The following is a 22,850-nucleotide window of genomic DNA, read 5'->3' on the forward strand; positions in this document are numbered from 1 at the left end:
AAAAAAAAAAAAAAAAAAACACATCTTAGTAAAACCAATACCTTCTCAGCTTCGCATCGAAGCTAAAATCTAAAAACTGAAAAAAAAATGGTCATCTATGCCTGCCGGCTCCGGTTTGACTCCATAACTCTCATAGAATGAATGTTCACGCTTCTAAATTTTCAGAGGTGAGGAATTTCAATCTAAATTCAACCCATTTAAACTTTTGACTGAAAGGTACATAATAAACAGTGTCAAAAGGTAACCCAACAATACTAATAATTATAGCGCACTATTAAGCGTGTCTAGGACGTACCGTTGTAGACGATCTTAAACGATATAATACAATTCGTATGAATGATAATTCACAAAGTCAAATGTATTATTTATAAATAAAAATAAAATACGACCACATGATAATAGATTAGGCTAAATAAAACTTGGAAGTTTGATAATAAAACGGCACGTATCTTATCACAGGTTTATGATTCCTTAACTATATCTTACACACTGTCTTACTCTCGCTATGGTATAAAATTGTTAATAATTCACAAAAAATGGTTCAAATATTGATCTTGACCAATTATTTTCTTAGCTATATAATTTTCTTATTCATAAGAAAGTAATACAAGATGTTTTATTTAAAAAACTTTAATGATAAAACTTTAAGGACTAATTTTTGGGTTAATTTAAAATACTAATAATTTATGAAAATAGAAAGAAAAATATGCGTTTTATTTTTTTAAACGTATTGTGTGAGGCAAACCAGTTGGTTAGCAAACCACTTTCTATAAATATATTTAGAATGTGTTTGTTTTATATTTTCTAATTCGTTTAATTTTAAAATATGTTAAAATTATTTACAGAGACTCCCCCTAATCCAAATCGTAAGTAATAATTTTTGCATTTATTTTTCGGTAGAAAAGTTTTTTATGATCTTTGATGTTAAATTAATTTTAAGAGTCAAATATTAAAAAGACCCACCTTAATTTTTTGTTAAAAAAAATTATTTATTTTTAATAACTTAAAATTAAAAAATTTACTGTCATAAACTACTTTTCATCAAACATTATCTTTTGCGATAATCTCATGAATATCTTACGGAAAGTTAAATTAACACCAACTGAATAAAGAAATATTTCTATTCAAATTTTTAAATAGTACAATTTATTTTATAGGTCCAGATACAACAAGGCAGCCAGGTATTTTCATACAATTTTAATGATTTTTGTGCATGCGTAATAAACGGCTTTCCACTATTTTACGCGTGAAAAATTTCTGCCGTCAGTTATAGTGAATTGACACATTCATACCTCCTACTTTTGTATCATTATCAACACATATTTTCATGCACTTTTAATAAACTATGAGAAATATCAAATAAAAATGTTCAAACAATTCAAAAGTTAATTATTATTGGAATAGAAAAAATATTTTACATTTCTTTTAATATTCTTAGCTTGACACTATTTTAAAATCGATTAAATATTATTCGATAGCTTAAATTGTTGAAAATGCTTATTACTTCCTTTAATATAATTTTTGTATAACGATTTTGAGTACGAGATTTGAACAGATAGACTGTAAAAGATTGCTCTGCCTTTCATAATATTTTGTATCCCCAAAAAAATCATAATTGTCTTTTTTTTAAAATGTTACTGTTTATTAATAAGTAAGAATAAAATATATAAATTATTACAGATGAATGGTATACAATTACTTTTGACATTTTATATAACGTTAACACAGTTTTTTTACTTAGATTAGAGTTGACACAATGCGTTTGATTATTAAGACTAGAGTAAAAAAAAAAATTGCATGAACAATTAATAGATTCTTTGTCGGTAAAGACTAATTCTAAAAGTGACTAATTATTGATTATTAGCTGAAACGTTAAATAAAAGACCATTATGCGGACACAAACACAATAGCCTACTTCCATTCCATATTATGATAGCGACGAGTATAATATGACAATAGTAATCTGGCTTGTTATGAGTAATGTCCAAGATAATTAAAAAAATTAATTTTTAATGTTAAAGTTAGACAAAACCTTTTTTTTTAACTCCAAAGTGCTAATTTCTTATATCTTTCGTCTTTAATATTTAGATAATTCAATAATAGATTTTTATTACTGAATTCTTTGAATGTAATATTAAATATTAGTTAATATAAAAAAGTTATTCACTATTATTTATTAATTATAAATAAATGAATTATTTATATACTTAAATTCGTATATACAATTAAACATTTTTTACCAGAGACATAATAACAAAATTTGTAATCTCACAACGAAATTATTTTGAATTATGATAATTTTAACATCGAACCATTAAATTTTCAATAACGGTGTCGAACTTTTGAATTTTTTACATTAGCCTCTGTTGCTATGATTTTTCTACTTTTACTCTAAATTTATTTTTTATTTTAGATCCTCCCAAAAAGCCGAAAAGTAAGTCAGAACAATAATATCTATACTATAAGATATGTTCTTAAATAATTTCATATGCAATATACACTTTATGTTTCTGATTACTTTTTTTCTAATCGTGTTGAACATTTTGTACTAAATTAAAAGCTTTTTTTAATAAATAACGAAATCCCTAAGAAATTTTGCTCATTTAAAAGATAAATTATCTTGCATATTTTATGATTATTGAAATATTTTATATAATCAAAGCTATTAGTAATATTAGAAGACGTTTATTAAGCTATCAAGTGTAAGCTCAATCCTGAGTGAGATATTTTGTATTTATTTTTACTAACTTATGTGGGTTTGTCGGAGGGACGTTGAGGCCGAGTCAGTAACGCAGCAGTGCTTGACATGCACTACCTTATTTTCGAAACTCAGTCACGATCGACTGCATTTGCCGAGTGAGAAATCAGTTTGGACTAATCAATCGTCCATACCGGAGAATCAATGGTTTCTTTTTCCTTGAAGGAGCCCGTAATAAAGGTTAACAAAGTGATAAAAAAAAAACGTTTTATTGATTTAGTCATTTTTGAAAAAGTTATGGTAGTTTTAAGTAAAAACCCAAGCACAGTGTGAACGTGGCAAATTTGGGTCAAGTATAATGATGTTTGACAGTGATTAAAATCACTATCATAAAAAACGTTTCGATGCCAATCTTTAGATAGTGTTTAATTTTAAAAAAATTGGTGTTTTATTCTAAAGGCTACATGATCTGCTGGTTCCTTATTAATATCTCGATTAGGATAAAGTATGTCAAATGAAAAAGGGTTTATTAAAAAATATTATTTCTCATAAAAAAATTGTGTGGATCCATACACTTTTCAATAAGTTATAGCATTATAAAGTTAAATATAATATAAAAAATAAAATCGAGAATTTTCACACGAAAATAGTATTCTGTAGCCTATTTCACCCTGAAGACAAAATAAAGTCCGAAATTTTTTTTTTTCATAATAAAGTACATTACATTAGCTTTAATTTAAGATATATATAAAAGTGTCAAATCTTCCGGAACACTTTCAAAAGTTAAGTTGAAAAAGTTCTACTTAATTTATGCATTTTTTATATTTTAAGCCCCCCCCATATATAGGGAAATGGTCTGATTTAAAAAAAAAGTATGTCCAATGAAAGATGTATATAAATACTACTTCTCATGAAAAGATTTTATTGATCCATACATTTTTTTAAAAGTTATAGCACTAAAAGTAAAAAATGTAAATTATAAAATCCAGAATTTTCACACAAAAATAGCATTTGATAGCCATTTTCACCATGAAGACAAGTCCAAAGGTTAAATTTTTTTTTTTTAATTAAAGTATATTACATTAGATTTAATTTAAGATATATATAAAAGTGTCAGACCTTCCGGAACATTTTTAAAAGTTAAGTTGAAAAAGTTAATTTTTTGTGAAAAAGTTGTCTTTTTAAATCCCCCCCTGTGGGCAGATAAAGGGTCAAATTTACAAAAAAAATATACCAAATGATAGAACAAGACATCAAGCATCTATGAAAAAAAAATTATATTGATATGTTCATTTTTGAAAAAGTTACGGCACATTTTAGTAAAAAAAATTGAAAAAATTACGAAAATTAGTGATTTTTAAATTTGTAATTTTTTTGGAGGTTTCCTCCATTTACGGGGAACGGGGGAATTTTTTTCAATTTTTTAAGGGTAATGTCTTCGACTAGATACGATTTATGATCTTTTGACCTATCGTTGAAAGAAATCCGTTCTATGAGAACTGAGAAAAAATGGTAAGAGAAAAAAAAAAAAAAAAAAACACATCATAGTAAAATCAATACATTCTCAGCTTCGCATCGAAGCTAAAAAAAAAATACACCAAATGATAGGTAAAGACATCATGCATCTACAAAAATAAAATTATATTCATTTAGTCATTTTTAAAAAAGTTATGGCAGTTTTAATTTAAAAAAATTTTAAAAATTTGGGGTTTTTTAAATTTGTAATTTTTAAAAAAATAAACGCATCATAGTAAAATTAATACCTTCTCAGCTTTGCATCGAAGCTAAAACATTTGGATATGTGTGGTTTTAGTGTTAATTATTTAACATTTTATAAGAATTGTATCTTGTAGAATGTGATAAAATAAGCTATTAGAATGTTTTATAAGATTATTTAACTATGTATCTTACTTTAGTTTTAATGACTTTCTTGAAAGTCATTAAAATTTGGTAAACTTGATTTTTGACTTTTAATCATACTTAAATTTTTAATATTCATTATTTTCTATAGGTGGTCCGCCAAGAAATTCGGGTACTCCTGAGTATTTTCAAAATGAAGAAATAAATCGCTATTTCGAATCTATTAAAAAAGAATAAATTTTATTTACCTGTCAATTCTAATTAAGATTTTTTTTTAAAATATTGTCTATTTATGATATTAAATTATCATGTTAATTCTTATAATTAGTTTATTTTAAAATTATACTATTAATTAATATATCTATTAATAAATTTTGTTCATAAACTCCTTTAATATTATTAATTCATCTTTATTTTTTAATAAAATTTGCAATTTGAGTTTCTTTAAGATTTATGCTAGTAGAAAGAATATAACGAGTTCTATGAGCATAACAACAACAATAACAAAAATAGCTTAAAGTTCTATGAAGGTATTATTAGATATGACTACAAAGAATTTTTTGAATTGACATTAATATTTCTCGGAGGATGTTTATTTGGTAAAATCATTATTAAAACTCCAGGTGTAAACCATCATGCTACGTGAATGACTAAAGCGTTGTATTTATTAAAAACTTATTTATTTCGAGATCAGTTTCAAATAAAAAAATCCAACCCGGCTCAGTGTGAACGTGGCATAGTTAGGTCAAGTATAATGATATCTGACAGTGATTAAAAACACTACCATAAAAAACGCTTCGATGCAAATTTGTTGATAATGTTTCATTTTAAAAAAATATTGATTATTCCAAAAGCAATATGATCTTAATAGATACAAAATCTTTCTTGCCAGGACATACACGACTATACTCTTCACCTTCATAAAAATTTTCACTAAGTTTAATTATTCCACAATTTAATACACTTCCTGATTTTTTGGAACATCTGGTAGAATATCATACTTGTTGAGCAAGTCTCTTGATAAACGAACTAAATAATCAGATGTATTAAATTCTATAGATATTTTTTCTCTAGACCAAGATTGCGGTAATAAACTTAGAATTATAATTTTTTGATCTGCAGTTGATGATATAAATATTATTTATACACTAGTATTTTTCGTTCATTATTGTTTTAAACTTATTTTACAAATTATTTTTAACTTTTTAGTTCGATGTGCTTTAAAAGCGTGCTTTAAAAGCGTGTTTTTTTAGTTTTTTTAAACTATATTTATTTTTTACTTTTTAGTTTCATGTTATGATAGTAGTTACTATCTATATCATGGTTGTAACAGATAACGGGAAAACAGGGTTCGATTCTGGGTGAGAGAGTTTGAGGAACGGCTACCACGTCCAAGGAAATCAGCAGGCGCGTAAATTACCCACTCCCGGAATGTGCAGGTAGTGACGAAAAATGAAGATTAAATGTAAAGCGACTTAAGTACGTAAACGTATCATGCACTAGGTATAGGCTTGTTTTATGGGTGGGGGGAACATTATACCTAAGGTATAAAGAGCGGCATCGGCGGTAGGGATATATAAATATTTATACTTAAGGCACATTACACGCGGGCGGTTTTGGTCAGTCAAAATAAAATTTTGTTTATATATATATAATTGACGTCATGAACGCGTGTACGGGTACGAAAACCAAAAATAAAATTATACAGGAAAATATTGTTGTCGTGGAGTGGTGAGCGGGGTGGGGTGAATGCGTTACGACAGTCTAGTTTCAATGACATAGACGACGGGGTACGGGAGAGTAATAACACGTGGCCAGTGTAGATTTTTTTTGTTTTTTTCCACAACCGGCATAATGTGGACCGCCCTTGAACTACCGATAGCTATTGCTTCAGGGCGGCCCACGCCGGGTGGAGATTTACAAACAACAAACACAAAACATACATGTGAAACTAATATAAGCGTGTTAATTAAAAATATCCACAATACAACCTATTAAACCTATACAGAATTCTCACAGAAAAGTTAATATGTAATAATTATATTATATAATAGTTACATTCTATGTAATATACAATAATATACAGGGTGTTCAGTAAGTCAGGAAACGGGTTTCTATTGTTCTCATTATTTGTAACAACGAGAACAATAGAAACCCGTTTCCTGACTTACTGAACACCCTGTATATACAATAATATATATACAGTAATATATAAAAAAACCCAGCACAGTGGGGTGGCGGAACAGTGGGGTTGTGGCATAGTTGGGTCCAGTATAGATGATATCTGACAGTGATTAAAATCACTATAATAAAAAACAATTCGATGCAAATCTATAGATAGTGCTTAATTTAAAAAAAAAAAAATTGTTAAAATAGCATATTTTTGAATACGATAGCCATTTGCGTATAGAAGATGTCAGGACAAATTTTTTTTTCATTTTATAGTACATAAAATAGGCTTTAATANGACAAATTTTTTTTTTTCATTTTATAGTACATAAAATAAGCTTTAATTTGATATATGTTTAAAGGACGCAGTATTTCTGGAACATTTTCAAAAATTAAGTTGAAAAAGTTAGTTTTTGTAAAAAAGTTGCTATTTTAAATCCTCCCTAATGAGCAGGTTAAGTGATAGATTTTCAAAAAAATGATATCAAGTGAAAGGAAAATATCTAAGGTTTTAGTATAAAAAAAATTTATGTTGATTTGTTTATTTTTCAAAAAGTTATGGAAGTTTTAAGAAAAAAAAGTGAAAAAAATGACAAAATTTACCGATTTTTAAATTTGTAATTTTTTTGGATATTTCCCCCATTTTCGAGGAACGAAGGAATTTTTTTCAATTTTTAAGGGTAATGTCTCCAACTAGATACAATTTGTGATCTTTTGACGTATTTTTGAAAAAAATCGGTCAGTGAGAGCTAAGAAAAAGTGGCAACAGTAAAGAAAAAAAAAAAAAAAAAAAACACATCATAGTAAAACCATTACTTTCTCAGCTTCGCATCGAAGCTAAAATTACAAAATTATGGTTTGAAAACAACAAAAAACTATCATTAAATTATTTGATATTGAACGCATTTTTACTGATTTTACATTTTAAACTTCTTTCTGAAACTTAAAATTTTTATGGTGTATTAAGCAGATTTATAACTAAAAAATTAAAAAAAAAAAATTTCGAAATTAGGTCCCCTAACAGAGAAAATGCAAGTAGATCATTATTATATGAGTTGGATACCCCCCTAACCCACATTTACCCTGTCTTAGGTGGACGGGTGGTGTAAACGGCCGGGGGATATGATGAAAGGCATAGGGCCCCCTTCCTATGAAAGGTTAAGAGTATAATAGAGGGGACTCTCTCAAGACAGTAGATATCACAAGTATGGGGGGTTAATCTACATGTGGGGGTACATAAGAAGGAGGCTATGAAAAAATGTGCTTTTTCCGCATAAATGAGCGTGAAATCGTTGATTAAGTCATAGTGTTATCAAGAAACATCAGCTCTAAGAAGAAGACTCTACTCTATGAACAATATGACTGCCGAACCTATAAGAAAACAGCGCTACATTTATATCGCACCAACACCGCCAGCCAAGATGATTGACTCTAGCACTTACATTATTGCGATCAGCGACAGAAAATTTTTGCAAGTGGGCCTGAATCCAAATGATGACTTTAATGTAACGGTATGCATTATTACTCCTTCACGATATATTAGTATGACAGCAGACTATTTAAATATTATTTACGGCATGATGAATGAAATAACATTATTTCTACAATCACCTCCGGTAAAAGGAGAGAACATTAGGTTATACCAAAATGTCGATTTTAATATAACCAAAGTATTGTACCGTGATACCATGCATTTAGTATTAGAATCCAGGATGGTCGATGGGTGTCGAGTGTTATTGAATAACGAAAACATTAATAGACTTATGGACTTACAGTGTACTATTAACAGTACAATATCAAGAACAATAAAAACACGTTTACTATTAAACCATCAAATAGACCACATCATACATTACGTTGACGATAAATGGCAAGACCCTAAAATTCAACATTCAAACAATGATGAAATGGTTAATTTTATAAGAAGTTTGAACGATAACGAAATATGCGATACGATTCCTAAAGGTGACAGTAATTACATAAGCGAGCTGAAGAATTTAGCGTACAGTGTAATAGTTGATCGTTGGGTCAAGTCATGGTCCAAAGACATGCTTCAAATTAATATGAGTTTAATGAACATAGATTGTCATAACCTTTATTGTTATTAAATTTATAATTATGTTTTAGGAAAAAGAAGAAGAAATGTGCGATGAAAATGATGGACCAACATTTTTCAATACAACAGTGTATACCCAAGAAAATAGTTATAGTCCATGGGCTTCACAATGGCCGAAACCCAATCACGTCAGAAAATTAACTTACATAATAATTTATGAACAATAACTTTATATACTGTACTAGTTTCTTATATTAAACTTATAATCTAAAATGAAAAACAAATTGTTGTTATTTGTATATACTGTATTTATTTTATAATAATAATATTAATTGCAAGGTTTATAATAAATGTTTACATAAACATGTAAAAAATGTTAAAATATACGGATGGTACCGTCAAAAGGTGTATATGTAAATACATTGTCTAAAATTACTAGAGCATGTGCAGTTGTATTAGCGGCGATCGTGGTTGATGCTTCAATTTCAATACGTAGGTCAAAAGACGGGACTGTAATTGTGTCGGTCTGCTTTGACATATCAATCACTGCAATAGAATTATAATAATGATATTAAAAAATAATATTAAATATGGTTAAAATAAAAACATCTATACATTTGTCGGTTAAATAACACGGTATTTGTATGGTGGATTTGCACCGCACATATTTGTACAGTATTCATTATCACATGTAAAAAATGTTAAATTTCATGATGTAAAATAGAATATGTGTATGAAAAAACTATGTTTAAAGATCTATACCTGTTCTTGTACTTCATCCTGTCACATGCATAACACTAGAAGCAATGGCTAATTATGTTAGCCTTAATGTATATTATTATTAATATTATATACAAAATATGAAAGAAAAAAATAAGTAACTTATAACAAAACAAACTTATTATTTACAAATTATAAATACCACTCTGAATATTCATCTACAGTCTCGCCATCCAAATTAAAACTAAGATAGGTAATTGGTGTGCGATAGTATTTCGGTACTAAATTCGCCATATGCTGAGTCGAGTTAAGCTCGTTTAAACCTATGTTTAATATTCATAATCATAATCTTACTTTGAATCTATATTGGCTAATATAAATCGTCAAATGAAAACCAGTTTCAATGCTAATGCTAACATTCATCTTGTTTACGTGATACGATTAAGTCGTACATGCAAACAAGATCTATCATACGACGATTTTTAAATCCACTCCTCAACTTTTGACTGCTACCTGTAAATAAGCTAAGTCTTTCTGTACAACAAAAATAATCTATGTATGATGTGTGTATATGGTGCCGCCTCTCCCCATATACTCATTTTAGCGCCTCATTCAGCGCCTCATTCAGCGCCTCTAGTTGGCGCCTCATTTACCTGTTATCACATTATAGTTAGAGGAGAGTGTATAATATACAGTATATATACACTGTATATAATGCTTATCAATGAAGCTATTTGATAAAACGTATCTTAGCGCCTCATTTTATATTTTGATAACATATTTTAGCGCCTCATTTTATATTTTGATATCATATTTTACCGCCTTATTTTAACATTACTTAAATTACCATTTCTCTCGATAATTTTCGAGATCAGCGCTTCCTCCCTCTTCTATGACTTATAGTATTGTCATGATGTGAGAATAAATACACTGATTTTCGAGTAATTTCAGTATATTTCTTTTGTTTGTCAACTGTTAAGTTATAGTTAAAACTTAAGTGCAAAAATTGTTTTACAATTAGAGTTAAATATACTTCGAAAACAACCAATAGTCGAAAAAAGTTTTTTAGTTTAAAAAAGTTTAAAATTTTACACAATTATGTTTATGTTATTATATTATAATTGGTACTATTACTATTTGTACAGTATTTGATATCGATACAAAGAAAGAAAATGAATTAAATGCTAACGATTTCTCTACTTCTCGGGATAGTGATGATGAACTCTGTAAGTTTAAATGTAAAAATAAATTTAACTTTATTTCTATAATTATAATTTTTATTTAAACAGTGTTTGATGTTGCTGAAAAGATCGATCCGAAGGAAACCGAAAATATTACTGTTTATCCAAGCTGTGAGTATTATAATCAACTTGAATGGATAATGCAAAAAAAATAAAATGAACTCACTATGTTTTTAAAATTGTTATAAGGGGTCGAGTGATATATTTACACGTAACTGTTATTTAAAGTAACATTATTTTATTAGGTGTAAATAGTGAATTGATTGGATTGGGGATCGAGTATTTAAATAAACTAAAACAATCAAACATAAAAAGTGAGTTAATCTTTTTAATATCGAGCTACGATAGAATTAAAAAATTAATTACTATAAATTATTAAATAATTTAATTTACAATTATAATAATGTTTGTGTTTAACATAAAAACGCGTATTTTAAAGATAATTTCATTTACATTAATACAGGTGATTGTGTGAAGACTTCAAGTTCAGAATTGATTGAATCAGCTTTTTCGGGCAATATAAATGTATACAGAATTGAAAATATAGATCCGTTTACTATCAGCGAGTTCATTGAGCGACATGCATTTGATATTACAAATGTGTGGGAAAAATCAATCAAGAAAAATATAGTNCATTGAGCGACATGCATTTGACATTACAGATGTGTGGGAAAAATCAATTAAGAAAAATATAGCGGTAAAAACTTCTTTAGATTTAGTAACAGTATATGAAAAAATTGATAATGTTAACGTTAATGTAGAGGTACCCACTATAACAAAAACCCTTTCTATTTCTCGATTTGCTTTGACAGCATCGAGTAGTATTCCTGAGTGGATTACTATTATTAAAAATCTACTACAAAAAAAGTCCGAAGAGGTTGAAACGTGGGGGAGCGGATGGGTTTTTAGAGGTATGGTTTATTTGGATATTAACACGTTTAAGTATGATCCTTTGAGGGGAGGATGTAATTTAAATATTCCAAAAAAATTATTGCGCAAGAATGTTTTGACAAATATTAAATCTGAGGGGGAATATTGCTTTTTTTGGCCCGTAGTTGCTAGTTTATATCCGGTTCAATCGCGTGATGTGGATAAGTCAAAACCCGAATCGTATCCACATTATACCACAGTGTTAAACACTAGAGGATTGAATTCACCTATATCACTCACAGATATAAAAAAATTTGAAAAAAATAATAACATAAGTGTAAATGTATACACTTATGTTAATGAGAAAATTGCGGGTCGCTTGCATTTAACCGAATGTAAACGTAACAAACATGTTAATTTATTATTTTTAGATAAAAAAGATAAACTCTTCGGGCATTTCTGTTGTATTTACAACCTAGAGCGGTTAGCATCCGCACAGCTTTCAAAACACAAATCTCATAAATATATATGTGATGGTTACTTATTGTTTTTTTATTCAGAATCTAAATTAATGTCTCACCAGCTCGATAATTGTATGCGCGTTAACACGGTTCTTCCAAATCCCCCAAAAAATATCCTCAAATTTCAAAATTATCAAAACCAATATCCTGTTAAATTTGTTATATACGCAGATTTCGAATCAATATTAACACATATAGCTACATGCAATCCAAATCCTGTAGAATCTTTTTCAAATAAAATCAATATTCACGAACCTCATAGTTTTTCATATTTCATTAAATGTTCATACGATGAAAATTTGGATTGCATGGAGTTATACCGTGGAGAAAATTGTGCTAAGGTGTTTATCAATAGACTTAGAAACGATATAAACCGTATAAGTGATATTTACTCGAACCCCTTGCCTATGTTACCATTATCTTTAAAAGAACAACATGATCATTACATAACAACTGAGTGTCACATTTGCAACGCTGAATTACGGCATCATGAAAAGGTTTTCGATCATTGTCACTTAACGGGGAGATATCATGGCGCAGCGCATAGAGATTGTAACTTAAAATGTTCGGTTTCCTCATTTGTCCCCGTAATTATACATAATATGCAGAACTATGACTCGCATTTTATTACATTGAATCTAGGTTTTGGCGATATCGATGAGGGGATTGAAGTGCTGGCTAAATCAAATGAAAAAAACTCAGCACAGGGGGGTCGTGGCACAGTGGTGACGTGGCATAGTTGGATCAAGTATAATGATATCTGACAGTGATTAAATCACTATAAAAAAAAAACGCTTCGATGCAAATCTTTAGATAGTGTTTAATTTTAAAAAATTGGTGGGTTATTCCAAAAGCTTCATAAACTGCTAGTTCCTTATTAATATGCTGATTAAGATAAAGTATGTCGAATGAAAAAGGGATTATTAAAAAATATTATTTCTCATAATAAAATTGTGTTGATCCATACACTTTTTAATAAGTTATATCATTATAAAGTATAAACGACTGTTGACACTGAAGGAAGAAAACACCATAAAACCAACTCAGTCAATTACTAAAGGAAATAAAGGTAAGTGCGAATATTTATTTGTATGCCTTACTTCCAAAAAAATCACGTAACAAACAAGAATAGGAATAAATGAGGTAGGGATTTTTATTATTTAATAAATAAATATAGTTCGACCCCGAGATACGACTTCATTCTTACCATCTTTACCTCCCTCATTCTCTTTGCCTCTTTCTTTTTTTGTTTATTACACTATTAGAGATACGGAAAGAAAAAAGATAAAGATAGTTATTAGTATCAGTAAATAATGAAATAAACCGTGTCAACAAATTGAAAATTTATAAAATTAAATCAATACACGAAAATTCCAGCTCTTTTTTTTAATTAATAAACAATAAAAAACCCAGCACAGGGGAGTCGCGGCACAGTGGTGACGTGGCATAGTTGGATCAAGTATTATAATATCTGACAGTGATTAAAATTACTATAAAAAAAAACGCTTCGATACAAATCTTTAGATAGTGTTTAATTTAAAAAAAAATTGGTGGATTAATCCAAAAGTTAAATGATCTGCTAGTTCCTTATTAATATGCTGATTAAGATAAAGTATGTCGAATGAAAAAGGGATTATTAAAAAATATTATTTCTCATAATAAAATTGTGTTGATCCATACACTTTTTAATAAGTTATATCATTATAAAGTTAAAAATGGAAAATACAAAATCGAAAATTTTGACACAAAAATAGCATTCGGTAGCCATTTTCACCGCGAAGATAAAATAAAGCCCGAAATTTTTTTTTTTCCATAATAAAGTATATTACATTAGCTTTAATTTAAGATATATATAAAAGTGTCAGACCTTCCAGAAAACTTTCAAAAGTTAAGTTGAAAAAATTAATTTTTTGTAAAAAAGTTGTCATTTTAAATCCTCCCCTGTGGGCAGGTAAAAAGTCAGATTTATAAAAAAAATATACCAAATGATAGGTAATGACATCATGCATCTATAAAAGAAAGAATTATATTGATATGTTTATTTTTAAAAAAGTTACGGCAGTTTTTAGTAAAAAAAATTGAAAAAATTTGGAAAGTAGTAATTTTTAAATTTGTAATTATTTGGAGGTTTCCCTCATTAACGGGGAACGAGGGAAATCTTTTCAATTTTTGAGGGTAATGTCTTCGACTAGATACGATTTGTGATCTTTTGACGTATCATTTAAAGAAATCGGTTTGGTGAGAGCTGAGAAAAAGTGGTAATAGACAAAAAAAAAAAAAAAAACACATCTTAGTAAAACCAATACCTTCTCAGCTTCGCATCGAAGTTAATATATGTCAATTAAAAAAGTAATAAAAACATCTAACAATAAGCGACTGACATTGAAATTTATTTATTCGTTAAACTTTTTATCATCTTCTCTTTCAAAATTAGCCGAAACTTTATCCCCCGATCAATTTAACATAACTAGGAGAATGCATACGAATGATGATAAAACTTATAAACAATTATTTTACATTATACAGTTATTGNCTTATAAACAATTACTTTACATTATACAGTTATCGATTAACCATAAATATAATACTTTAACACGATTATTCGTACAACAATCATGATTGTCTTTATGAAATAAACACGTATCCTTTGATAAATTACAACTATCACGTAAAAGTATATCGATTCTCGGACAATCATAATCTTCCATATTGATTACTGGTTTGTTCTTAAATTTTTCGATAAACTTCTTTTTTTGCAAACCTTTAACGTAAAAATGTGTATACCGCTCACTGAGTTCATTCAGAATCGTCTGCAGGTTGTCGTAGTCGACATCACCGTCCGTATGATTTAATTTATGTTTATTACAGCATAACCACCTATTCACCCTCGACGATTTGGTTGTCATATAGAAATTTATAGGCGGTTTAAATACATAATGATCTAAACGGTCAAACGCGTACGCCGTCAGTTCTTTTACGATTAATTGACATCTGTAGTTTACGATACATTGTAAATCGACTACTAGTGACCCGTCCATTTTTTATGACTGTTAAAACTATACTAAATCTTTTTTGTGTATCCAACTGCTTTTTTTTAAACCATTCCATTTAACCAAATAGTTATCATTTTTACGACGCAAAATTTTTTCTATCAGAATCGTATTTGGAAAATTTGTTTTTTTCAACTCCTCCCGGTAGAACGTTCCGTTAATTTGCGTACCGTCTTCATCTTTCAGCACATACACAACGGGCACTGTTTGTTTTATTTTATCTATGAAAAATATTTCATTAGACCAATTCTGTGTATATCCTTTGACGAAAGCGGCTTTATTTTTACTTATGCGTACTGCGTCAATCTATGATTTTTCGTTAGTTTGTCATTTAACTCTTCCATCAATTTCTCACCCCTCTCAGCAGTGTCATTTACAATACGGATTGATTTGACTATTTGTTTGGCTTCTTGGTAATACTTGATACCTTCCCAATTCAAAGAGTTTAATTTTAAAAATTTTGAATTGATATTAAATCTATAAAAAAATATCCCGAACCTTGTTCTAACATATCTGTAAAAAACTCTTGTTTCAAAAATATCCCTACATTTTTCATTTTTAAAAAAATATTTTTTTGGACCAAAATCATTTTGGGCCGATAGGCAGTTTGGTAAATTATTTAAAATATTTTTTGACATTTTATTTCGGGTTTCTAACGAAACTAAATTATTAAATATAGAAAAAAACAATACACTCTTTATTAAAATACCACAAATGATTTAAAAACTTTTTTAAACATGAATTCGCAATAATTTTATCATCATTTTATATTCATATAAAGTTCTTATTAAATGCATGTCATTTAATGGAGCTTTACATACTTGGTCAGTCATAGACCACGGCCTAAAATAAATTTTTATAATAAATGCACATATTCTACATATTGCAGTCTCTTTCGACTTAGACAATTTAAATTCTTGTTGAAGTAAAAAAAATTTCAAACAATAAATATCTTTACGCCCAGTATTCGATGCTGTTGTATCGAATACAAATGCTTGAACTTTGTCCAATAAAGATCACTTTGCAAGGTTATCATATACTGCAGATGATATTTTTAGCCCTGTTCCAGATGGTATTTGAGGGACACCGAGTAGCTGCTCTAAATCAGGTCTGGTTATAATTACTGGTAAACTATCTACTTTGTCTTGTCCAGTCAAATCGGGTAGTAATTTACTATTCCAGTGTACTACCACAAAATTAACTTTTTTTTGTAAAAAATCAGACTTTACCTTATCTGCGCTTTCCTCCCGAAAATTTTGTCGAATATTTTTAATTGATGTTCTATTTAAAAAGTAATTTTTTTGATTGATAGATAGGTTATCAAGGCATGCAGATAGTAAATAAACGGCATCACGGTCGCTAATTTTGCATTTATCTAATGTAGCTGATAACCTACGTGTAATTAACTGAATTGTATCTATATTTGTATCAGAAGGACCTGGTTGAGGTTCTTCTAAAATCAAGTTTTCATTGTTCATGTCCTCCGAACTTACTGACACATTTGACAGTGTTTCAACTAAAATGATACCAATGAATTAAATTAAAATTCGCATGTATTTAATTTAAGTATTTTAATAATATTATACATTGTACTTAATTTTTCTTCTTCAATTTTCAAATGCTTTAAAGCTTCATCGCGTTTTTTTAATTTTGAAGCTTTTCGCTTTTCAGCTTGAAACAAATTTGTATCCACACTCATCATGTGGTCCTTTCGTCCTTTTTCTCTCTGTAAAAGTAAAAAATCGATCTTCCTGGATTTCTATAAAATTATTAAACATCATATTTATTTCAACTCTAACAAAATTGTAATTTATAGTTGTAAAATAATTACTTATCATGTTTAATGCATTGGCGTGAGCAAACCTTACCTTCAAATTATGAAGGAAGAAATTCTTCCTTCATAATTTGAGATTCAGTTTTTTTATATAAATTTTTTTGTTTTTGTCTCCATTAATTATACAATTTTTCTAGTTTAGCTATTATATAGTGCTGAATTTCTTGTATGGGTATTCTTGCTTTATCCCAAAATATTATAATATCTCGTATTGCAAGACGAGCACTTTCACGAATATTTAATTTGACTACACGTAAGTTGTAAAAAAAAAAACTAATAAAGCCTACTTAATAGAAGATAATTTGCTACCAGTAATTTGGCAACATTCATTACTCAATAAATTAACATTATGTCTAGTTCTAGAACTCGCCATCATAAAAATTTACGAAAATATTAAAAGAAAAGAAATAATTGAAAGAAGACACTACTAACAAAGAGTGATAACTGTTAGCTATTCACAAACTGTTTCATTATTTTGTAAACTTTTAGTTATTTCTAAAAATAACTATTGTAGTATAATTATTAACACATGTACTAAATATCACATATATATGAATAAAGCAATAAATCATCTAAGGAATGTTTCCCTTTTAGGGTAATAAAAATAACTATTTATCATCACATGTTTCAAACCAGTCCCCTACAATTCATTAACTGCGCCCACGGCAGGGTTTCTATCACAATTAACCAATCACAAATAATTATCCAACATCTTAGGAATTTCAATAGAGATCGCTGGCTTACTTCATCCGGCGTAAAAAAGCCATTTTTTCTCGTAAAAAGGGACTGAGACTGCGACTGTGACGACTACCCTCTAAATATTCTCTTACATGGAATCTGCGTCAGTATAAGTAAATATTTTGTCCCTGTGACTTAGTTTTTTTTATGTATCATCCTAAGTGGTGAACATTGTCTTAGATGATTTATTGATATTTTACACAGGAACAACTTTTTATTTATTTTTATTATCACCTAATGTTCTCACGACAAATAGAAATTATCTCTATTTTTATATAAAGGTTTTAAATATTATTGTGCCCTTCATTTCTGGACAGCCTCAAATATGCTGAAAAGAGAGAAGAAGCCTAATTTTTATTTATACAGGCATAATAGCCTTATACATTATCGTATATTCATAATAAAGCTTATTGTGCCCTACATTTATGAACAGCCCTAATGTGCCGAACTAAATGAAAAAGCATAATTTGTGATTAGAATTAATTAGTTTTAGTAGTAGTACTTTATGCCTGTGTACCCGCCAGCCATAAGGGACTATGTCAATTACCTTTCGGTAACGTGTAGGCAGTTGAGGTAAAGGATAGTAAAAGGTGTATTGAAATAATATTTAAAATATATTAGCGAGGTAACTGTGTCTGCGCCAGCCAAGGCTTTACGCTGAGAAACGCTGGGTCGCCACAGTCTTGTTAATTATATTTTGAATATAGATAGACATATTATTATAATTATATTTTGACTAGTTCAGAGTAAATTTTAAGAATATCGATATCGACTGTAGGAAATTCATCGAAAATATTATTAGTAAAAACATAGTATAATATAAAAGGAATTTAAAGAAAATAAAAAAAAAGGTGACAAATTATAATAGACGCAGGTCCCATTATAGAGAACCCCTTTTTCTAAGTCTAATATACACAGAAAGACTAATTAATCGAAATAAACGCAAAACAGTATAAACGACTGTTGATACTGAAGGAAGAAAACACCATAAAACCAACTCAGTCAATTACTAAAGGAAATAAAGGTAAGTGCGAATATTTATTTGTATGCCTTACTTCCAAAAAAATCACGTAACAAACAAGAATAGGAATAAATGAGGTAGGGATTTTTATTATTTAATAAATAAATATAGTTCGACCCCGAGATACGACTTCATTCTTACCATCTTTACCTCCCTCATTCTTTTTGCCTCTTTCTTTTTTTGTTTATTACACTATTAGAGATACGGAAAAAAAAAAGATAAAGATAGTTATTAGTATCAGTAAATAATGAAATAAACCGTGTCAACAAATTGAAAATTTATAAAATTAAATCAATACACGAAAATTCCAGCTCTTTTTTTTAATTAATAAACAATAAAAAACCCAGCACAGGGGGGTCGCGGCACAGTGGTGACGTGGCATAGTTGGATCAAGTATTATAATATCTGACAGTGATTAAAATTACTATAAAAAAAAAACGGTAGCACAGTGGGGTCGAGGCACAGTGTGGACGAGGCATAGATGGGACAAGTATAGATGATATCTGACAGTGATTAAAATCACTATCAGAAGAAACACTTCGATGCAAATCTGTAGATAGTGTTTCCTTTAGAGAAATTGGTGAAATATTTTAAAAGCAACATGAACTCTTATTTCTTTAATTATATCCTGATTAGTAGTTCTTTGATTTTAAAATATAATATATGAATAAATACTAATTATAGTTTTTAAATTTAGTATGAAATTGTGAGGCCAGCTATGATGTATGGTTAATAGTGTTGGGCGGTTGATAAGAAAGTAGAGCAGAGAATAAGTGTAGCAGAGATGAGAATGCTTAGTTGGATGAGTGGAGTGACTAGAGAAGATAGGATAAGGAACGAGCATATAAGAGGAAGTATAGGTGTTGCGTCAATCGTGGATAAGATGACAGAAAATAGACTTAGATTGTTTAGTCATGGTATGAGGAAAGAAGAATCGAAAGCTGTAAGAACAGTTATAGAAATGAATGTTGAAGGAAGAAGAGATAGAGGAAGACCAAAAAAGAGATGGAGGGATGCTATTGAATGCGATTTGAGGACAGCTGATGTGAGCGTAGAAGATGTGGGAGATCGTGTCAAGTGGAAGCTTAGGATAAGGGTGGCCGACCCCAAGTAGTTGGGATTAAGGCAAAGAAAAAGAAAAATATTACCAGAAATTCCGGTGGCAATTGACATAATATGATTGTTGTTTCGGAATGTACAATTTAGCGTTTAGTTGGGTTTAAATAATATAGCGTCAAATCAATTACCTACTCTATCGCTTGTATATTAATATACACTACACTTTAATGATACAATAAATAAATAAACTCACACATACACACATATGCATTTATAACATTGTGTCTAACGTAAGTGTAACATGATAAAAAGTAACCGTAAAATGAAAAAAATGGAATATAAATTTTAGTACTCATATTAAATGTAATGTAACTCGAAAAATATTTGTTTAAATGAAAAAATATAAGATAATTTTTTTGTTTATAATTGTCTTTTAAACAACTTTTGTACGAAACTTTTTTTTGTAAGTTAAATATTTTTTGAGAAAATTAAAAAAGCTCATATTTTTGAACTTTTGCGAGGCTGTAAAAAAAAAGCTCAATTCCAATCTTGAGGACTATTAGTATGTCATTATACATATTTTAATTCAACTTTTAAAAACAAACAGTTTTTATTGAAAATTATTGTATCAAGCCCTTTAAATTTTTATACACGTAAAAGTAAAGCAAAATATAACTTCTTTATTATTTTTATAATTTCTCCGTTTAAATTACAATATTAAATATCAATTTCATACTAAATTTAATAATTATAATTAGTATATATTCATATATTATATTTTAAAATCAAAGAACTACTAATCATGATATAATTAAAGAAATAAGAGTTGATGTTGCTTTTGGAATAATCCACCAATTGCCTAATTAAAACAAAAAAAAAAAAAGTTTGTTGGGAATTTTTTCTGCTATTCTGCAAAATTACTCCTTCGTTGACTAGAATGAATCATTAAATAGAAAATTTTATGAGAATTAAAACAATGTTATTTTTAAGATTAATATGCAGTCAGAAAGTTTTATAATTATTATTTATTGTAAATTTATCAGAAAAACTCATTATTTTTTGCATTTTTATCGTAATAGAACACTTAAATAGAAATCATAGTAATCATTTCTAAGTAATTTTTGATATTTAAAAAGATTCTACTATTGAAATATCCAGAACTGAATTAATTTTAATGATTTACTTTAACTAAAAAAAAAAAAGTTAATATTTTGAATCCCTCTTGTGGGCAGGTAAAGGGTTAGATTTATAAAAAAAACCAAATGATAGATAAAGACATGCATCTAAATAAAAAAAAATATACTGATTTGGTCATTTTTGATAAAGTTATAACAATTAACAAAGTTATAAGTTTTATACACTGGACTACAAGGAACTTCCATCAGAAACAAAAATATACTATTCTAAATCAACTTTTCGCGATGTTTTAAAATGTGCAATTAGACTTTTTCTATAACTTCTAAGTTTTAATATTATTAAAAAATAGTTTTTACATATAAAAAAAAATAATTAAGAACAAAAAAAATTGTTTTAAATTAATACTGATTTGATATAATATTTAATATTAATTTGATTATTAATAAGTTAAAAATAAGGAAAATGACATATTTAACCTATTTTGTTAATCGTTTAAAGTTGATTGTTGTAAATGTTTATAATAAAAAAAAAAAATTTATTTTACCATAACTTTTAGCTCAATTGGTAAGTTTGACATTGACATAATTAAATAGAAAATTTTATGACAATTAAAAAAATTGTATCGTTAAGATCAATATGCAGTCAGAAAGTTTTATAATTACTATTTATTGTAAATTTATCAGAAAAGCTCAATATTTTTTTGCATTTTTATGGTAATAGATAACTTAAATAGAAGTAATAGTAATAATTTCCTAGGAACTTTTGTTGTTTGTTGAAAAGATTCTATAATTGAAATATTGAGAACTTAATTAATTTTAATGATTTACTTTAACTAAATGTACCAATCAAAACAAAGTTGTTAAAAAGATTTACTCAATTGAGTGTATTATAAAATTTGATTATATTTGTAAAAATCAATTGTTAATTCAGGAGAAAAAACAATCATTTTTTTTAGAAATTATTTATATAGCAACACGTTAGAAAAAATTTTGAATATTATAGTCTATTAGTAGCACACACAAACAGAGTTATAAAATTATTAAATTACAAAGTAAAATGATTTAATTTTGTAGTTGAAACCTATCATATCAAACTTCATTCGTTAATAAATATTTTGAAAACATTAGAAATTAATGATTTTAATTGTCTTTATGGAGACGATGTAATAACTAACTGTTTAATTGATAAATTAGAATTTTTTTTTCAATTTTTGAGAGTAATATCTTCAACTAGATACGAATTGTAGTAATTTGACGTATTGTTGAAAAAAGTAGGTCAAGTTAGAGCAGAGAAAATAAATGATAGTCACAAAAAAATATCTTCTCGGCTTTGCATCGAAGCGAAAACTTAAAATATAGTAAAATAATTTTAATACGAATAAGAAATTTCTTCTTGCAAGGGGCGACTAAAGTGATGGGATCCTTGATCTTTATTGAAGTTATTGAATCTAAATGTGATAAAAATCAAACGAGTTAAAATTTATACTAACTTAAAAAGAATTAAGAAAAAATGCAAAAAATTCATTGCCATACGCGGGTTGGAACCTCGTACCCCAAGCGTGTAAAACATAAATTTTACCAACTCGGCTACCGTACGTTGCTTCCGGCGGTTGAAAAATTGGCTATTTAAGTTAGTTCAAATTTCAAAGTTATTTTTCTCGACTTAAAAGAAACAAACATATTTAAATAAGTTTAACTATCTATACTATATCAATTTTAATTTATATAATATTTATGAAAATCTGTACTCCCCTTGTCAGGTATTTTAAAATAAAATAAAATACAAAACCCAGAATTTTAACACAAAAATAGCATATTTTTGCATACGGTAGTCATTTTTACCATGAAGACAAATCCAGAGGTCAAATTTTTTTTTT

General features: G+C 28.1%; 1 protein-coding gene and 1 long non-coding RNA gene across 2 annotated transcripts in view; both read left to right on the top strand.

The window, feature by feature from the left end:
• LOC126902587 (uncharacterized) overlaps positions 1–22,850 on the top strand; it is a 185,327-nt gene that overhangs the window by 81,278 nt on the left and 81,199 nt on the right. The window lies entirely within an intron of this gene.
• LOC126902826 (uncharacterized) lies at positions 10,243–11,369 on the top strand. Its single transcript, XR_007703348.1, has 4 exons — positions 10,243–10,729; positions 10,793–10,855; positions 10,990–11,058; positions 11,208–11,369. It is a non-coding gene; the product is annotated as an uncharacterized LOC126902826 (long non-coding RNA).

This window comes from Daktulosphaira vitifoliae, unplaced genomic scaffold (genome assembly GCF_025091365.1).
Source record: "Daktulosphaira vitifoliae isolate Bord-2020 unplaced genomic scaffold, ASM2509136v1 Scaffold_1, whole genome shotgun sequence".
NCBI lineage: Eukaryota > Metazoa > Arthropoda > Insecta > Hemiptera > Phylloxeridae > Daktulosphaira > Daktulosphaira vitifoliae.